This window comes from Aplysia californica, unplaced genomic scaffold (genome assembly GCF_000002075.1).
Source record: "Aplysia californica isolate F4 #8 unplaced genomic scaffold, AplCal3.0 scaffold00282, whole genome shotgun sequence".
NCBI lineage: Eukaryota > Metazoa > Mollusca > Gastropoda > Aplysiida > Aplysiidae > Aplysia > Aplysia californica.
Window position 1 is genome coordinate 220597 of NW_004797552.1, and position 6462 is coordinate 227058.

Here is a 6462-nt window from a genome sequence, read left to right on the forward strand (position 1 = left end):
TTATTGACAGAATCATGTATTGTGTATTGCAGAATGTCATTGACAGAATCATGTATTGTGTATTGCAGAATGTTTCTTATGCGACAGTCTAATCAAACGTGAGGCATCGTGGTGAACTCGGGCGCTCGTCAAAATAATTAAATCGAAGAAACTGACATTGTTTCAGCAGTTTGGCAATTTTTACAGATATATATATATCTATATTTTTTAAATCAACGTTTTTTTTATGTCTATTGAAAAATACATTTCTGTGTGGATGTTACTGAAAAATGATGATCAAAGGCACAAAAAATGTAAATTTTCAGTTTCCAAGGACATTAAAACTTTCGAGGTCACCAAATTTTGGGGACCATTTCTTTGTGTGCAAATTATCCTTCTGAACCAGGGGACCCCCTCTTCCTTCAATCACAAATATCTCGACTTCCATTCAAGATAAATGAGTATTTATTTCATCTAAAGGAGAAGAAGAAAGGAAGAAGCTTGAAGATTATCCCAGTAACTCCACGTGCCCAAAAATTGACGAGCACCTGCTTCCACCGCGTCGTGACACATACTTTCTAGTGACCAGTACTGTTTCTACTCAGTTATTTCATTTACTTTAGACTTTTGTTTACCAAACATATGATCAGTATTAATTTATCAAACACACTCATATCTATAATTAATACTGGGAGGCGTGATTTGGCACTCTTCTCCATAACCTTTAGTCCTTTTTCCACACGATTGTAACCTTTTTAAAAATTTTGAAGTTGATTATTTATACGTTTTATGAAGTTATATCTGATGTGTGTCAGTCAGGGAGAGTGATGTTTTGTTTGACGTCATGTGATCTCAGTTTTTCTTACTTTTCAACACTTTTAAGGGTAACAGACTAGCGCGCATTTATTGGAACACATTCATAACAAAACGCATACATAACAAAACACACACATAACGAAACAGGCACGAAAGGAAACACACTCATTGCAAACAGATTTTCAGGTTCCAAATTTTTCTTATGTTGTATATTATATTCTCTGTACATATCAAAATTCGTACTTTACGAAAAGTTTCGCGTGTCACACCAGTTTCGTTATGTGCGTGCCAGACTGGATGATTGTTGGACGACTACGATATATGGTGTATGATATATGATGTATGATATACGATATATGATATATGATGTATGATATATGATGTATGATATGTGATGTATGATATATGATGTATGATATACGATATATGATATATGATTTATGATGTATGATATATGATGTATGATATATGATGTATGATATATGATGTATGGAGAGAAGGAACCTCATTCTGTTTATCCAACACCCTCATCTCAGACAGCCTCGTATTGTGTGTAAATTCTGCGAGACGTGTTGGCAAACAGCCTCTGTGTGTGCGACATTTGTCTTCCGGGAGTTGTCGGCTGCCTGAGCTGTGGGTTTTGTTTCTATGACTTTGTCCGACAAACGTGCATAATCAAGAGCAATGTTTGGAGCAGAGGTGCCAACTTTCCGGATAAATCTGGAAACTCATATTTTTGACTATTTTGCCTGATCTATATTTATATTTTAATTAATCTCTTTGTGTATGTCATAATGCACTCTATAAAGAAGTAGTCATCATGTTACAAAGTATTAGACAATATGAACCATAAATTTTGAGTTCAGCGCGCGCGTTTCTGGAGGATCCGAAGACTTCAGGATATGTTTTCATAGTGGGTGGTCGGTGGGTGCTCTAGTGTGGTTTGCTCCTTCTTTCCTATCAAGCATCTATCATTCTTGTCTCTCCTCCTTCATTCCTATCAAGCATCTATCATTCTCTTATCTCTCCTCCTTTTCTCTGTATGTCATTCTCTAGCAACACCTCTAATCTTTGGTACTTATATGACCTATTTGTGTTGTAAGTGCTGTAAAACTCTTACTTAAACTAAACACACAAACACCGTCAGGACATACGGTAATCTGTTCTCTTCTACATAGTCTATGCTACTTGTTTTTCTACCCAGTGCAACCTCTTGTTTGTTTTAGTAGAGGTTTTACGGCGCTCGCAACTGCATAAGGTCCTATGAGCGCCAGAAGATTAGAGGTTTGACATGAGAGTAACAAACATAAAAATGAAGGAAGGGAGACAAAGACGATAGATGTTTGATAGGAAAGAAGAAGCAAACCACACCAGAGCATGCGCAGCCTCTCTTATAACGACAGTATTGTCGGGACCAGAAAAATAATGTCGTTATTATAGAGGGTTGTTGTAGAGGGTTGTTATAGAGGGTTGTTATAGAGGGTTGTTGTAGAGGGTTGTTGTAGAGGGTTGTTATAGAGAGGCAACAAGAAATGACTAATGATATATAAGGGGAAAAATCCGGACCGGGGCACCATGTGGCTATACAGAGGATGTGGTTCTATCGGAGGTCGTTCTAGAGCGACCATGTGGCTATACAGATGATGTGGTTCTATCGGAGGTCGTTCTAGAGCGACCATGTGGCTATACAGAGGATGTGGTTCTATCGGAGGTCGTTCTAGAGCGACCATGTGGCTATACAGAGGATGTGGTTCTATCGGAGGTCGTTCTAGAGCGACCATGTGGCTATACAGAGGATGTGGTTCTATCGGAGGTCGTTCTAGAGCGGCTGCACTCTAGTTTTCTCCCTTTTACTTCCCCTCTCAGGAAGAATTCACACCCGACGTGGGAGGAGATTCACGTGGGATTTCTTTTTTAGGAGGAGAATCTTTTCCCTCCTGGCGCTGACAAAGTCAATTGAAGTGATTGCGGAAGAACTGACTTGGAAAAGGAGGATCTTTTTCCCTCATTGTTGTAGTCTTAGGCTCTGAGAAACTGAGGTGAAGTGAGTGAAGAACTAGAAGAACTGATTTGTTTGTTTGTTGTTTTAGTAGAGTTTTTACGGCGCTCACAACTGCATAAGGTCATATGAGCGCCAGAAATGATTTGTGATAGAGAAGGCGTTCTGTCATGATGTAGAAGGATGGTTTTTCTACACTTGCTTTTACAGTTATAAAATTTTTTTGTCTTTTTTTTTTTTTCAACCCAAAATCAAGCAGTTTCTGAAAAAAAAATTATTATAAGATGGATGAAATGAAACAAGCGAAACTTAGGTTGAAACAGACGGGCAAAAACAAATAATTGTGACTTACGCCATTTTCCCCTGTACACCTCAAATGGAAACACGACTTATTGGAGCAGCATTATCTGGATTCAAACTCTCTTGGCCTTAGCTCCATTTGTAGTAAGATTCAAACTCTCTTGTTCTTCTTCTGGTTATTATACAATCCCCCCCCCCTCCCCCCTTCTCCATACTGCCATAAGTTGACAAAATGCCTTTTTTTTCTCATTTTGGCACCAAAATTGGCATCATTTTTTATTTGCTAAATCGAAAACCTGATCCATTACCCTACTTGCGTGAAAAAAATCAATCTTGAAACTGTGACTAGTTTTTGAATAATTTAGAATTCAAATTTTGGGATCACTCAATTTTTAAATGGTTACGCTGACAAAAAAAAGCCTCTATTTTTCTGGAAACTGCTGTGAAGTAAAAAAAAAAGTTGTTTTGTCAGCTTATGGCAGTATACTACAACACGTGGCAAAGCCATGACTGAGAAGGACAGGAAATATTGTGGGGGATAACTTTGTTGTTTTATCGCTGCATTTTCCCGCTTGTGTTGGGTTCTGCATCACGTGGTGTTTGTGGAAAGTGACTGCTTCAGTCAGTTCTGACGGCATTCGAAGGCTTAGATCTAGATATATTATATCGCAGTTGCTGTGCTTGGCTTGCCGCGTTGTGGCAGTGGTAGTAGCACCTGTGTTGTGTGTAGTAGCGTTGCCTTGACGCGTGGCAGTGGTAGCACCTGTGTTGTGTGCAGTAGCATTGCCTTGACGCGTGGCGCGTGGCAGTGGTAGCACCTGTGTTGTGTGTAGTAGCGTTGCCTTGACGCGTGGCGCGTGGCAGTGGTAGCACCTGTGTTGTGTGTAGTGGCGTTGCCTTGACGCGGGGCGCGTTTCTTGCCATGGTAGAAAGTCGTGACCAGTTCCGGCTAGTTTTGTTGTCATGTGTTTACCACTGTGGTTTGTGAGAAGGGTGTAGTCAGGTCTCTTGTTGTAGTGTCAGGGAGTGCAGACACATGATTGTGTTATCAGGTGAATCTTTATTGGCCAGATGATGGTTCATATTGGTTTTGTATTTCACCCCACTCACACATTCACACACACACACACACAGACAGACAAACACACACACACACACACAGACAAACACACACACAGGGGCGCTCACATAACAGATATACCCTCTCGCACATCCTCTCTTCCACACACACACACACACACACACACACTAAAACATACACACTCTCACATACACACACGCACACACAAATATATACACACACCGACACTTATGATGTGTCCTTGCCCTCAAAGCAGCCCCACAGTCACACACATAATAATAAATATTCTGATAGAAATGATCAATTATTATTAGCGATAATAATGTTTAGGCTAGTTACAGACTCTGTATTCCGCTAGCAATCTGATGGTTTTCTTATAGCTTATAGTGCATCCTGTCAACGTGGTAGCCCTAGAAATACTTGTTTTACTAGCCAGTTGTTCCTTTGACGTCATAGGTCTGCTTTTTCAAAATATATCTTTTTGTCACAGCTAACGACAAATTCTGTGCTCCAAATTGTAACTTTTTGTCACAGGTAGCGACAAATTCTGTGCTGGTCGCGGTGCCGAAGCGAGACTATGGGGTCTGTGCGTGTCGTTTGTCGCCTCCTACTGTCATAGATAGCTAGCAGCATAGTCCCTGTGTGCCAGACTGCTCATTCTGGGGTAATTGTGGCATCAGTGGCCGCTCATTCTCCGATAATGTGCAAATATGGTACATAAAAGTACATGTCTAGTACATATGAATAGAAATACTTGTATGGTACATAAATATATACATTTAACTATGTGTATGGTAATATAAATTTTTATACATATACGGTACATATATTTATACATTTCTATGGTACATATCGACTGCGTAGTGTAAGAGTCTGACGTAAGCGACTTTGAAAAGTTACGTATGACAGAATCTGACACGGAGCGATCAACACAGTCTACACTCCTGTCCGGGGGAGGAAGAACGGGTGCCAATTTTGAGGGCCAGTGTGTGAAAAAAACCAGCACGACTTGTAGGACAAAAAACTAAGAGCTGGCGGTGAAGTTGGGGCTGGAGAAGATACATGGGTATGCATGCATAGTGAAGCTGGGCCCATATATGATGTGGCGTCGGTGGCCAAGTGGTTAGGCTACCGTACTCATTCGTAATCGTGAGGTTGCGGGGTCGGGGGTTCAAGCCGCGGGCCCGACGTTGTGTCCTTGGGAAAGGCACTTTACACGAATTTTTCCTCACTTCACCCAGGTGGTAATGGGTGCCCGGCCATAGACAGCGAAAGATCTTGTCAGTATGTCAGTGTTTTAGCACCTATAAATGGCTGCTTGCACTGTATGCTTCCCAGGAAGTTGAGGTTGTTTCAGAATGCTCTCAGGTCTGCTGGGGTAAATAGTATAGATTGTGAAGTGCATAGAGCTTGCTGTTGAGCGGGGATTTGCGCTATACAAATGCTGTCTATTATGATTTAGTTTGCCACAAAGAATTCACCAAAGATCTAAAGCATATCTCGACTGGTTCGTGTCTGACTTGGCCACACGTCATTTTGAAAAGTGACATATGACGGCGTCTCGTACTGAACAGTCAATCTGTTTGCAAGGCTACTACTATTTACCACCACTCTCCTTTATCTGTATATTTCCAGGGGGAGGGGGGTTTTCTCTCTATCATTCATATGAATATCACGCAGACAAAATATACTTTATTAGATATTAGATAGAATCTACATATTATGGAAAGGGTATTTTTTACATTTTTGTCGTTTGTCTTTGATGAAATGTGGATTGTATGTATGTATGTATGTATGTATGTATGTATGTATGTATGTATGATGATACTGCTGTGTCTGTCTGTTTCAAAAAAGGACAGCAAGTTTGAGATGTGACCTGAGCAGACCTGCATTATTTTGTATATTTTTTAATCTTGACATCTGCGTCGTCTTCACGTGCAGTGTATACGCTACCAGATTTTCCTGGAGTTTTTCATTAACTCTTTTTGTTTTTGTGTAAGTTTGTAGGTGAATTTGTGGCATTATTGTAGTGTTTGACAATTACTTTAAAAAAATATATTACCATATTTTCATTCATTGTTTTTTATTTTATGAAAGAAAAAAGATGAGTAATTAATTTATCGTTGAATCAAACAACAGTTGTTTTATTTTCTGACGTCTAAATCAAAGTGACTCGCGTCCCAAAAATCATTGTATGGAATGCTGCGTTGTTGGGGGCGACTTTTTTCTCCCCAAAATACAAGGTCAATGCATAATCTTTTCTCTTTAAACGTGCACTATATATATA

General features: G+C 39.9%; 1 long non-coding RNA gene across 1 annotated transcript; it reads left to right on the plus strand.

The window, feature by feature from the left end:
* The first annotated feature begins 2107 nt into the window (after positions 1-2107).
* Positions 2108-3209, plus strand: LOC118477897. Its single transcript, XR_004858682.1, has 2 exons — positions 2108-2557; positions 2609-3209. It is a non-coding gene; the product is annotated as an uncharacterized LOC118477897 (long non-coding RNA).
* The last annotated feature ends 3253 nt before the right edge of the window (positions 3210-6462 follow it).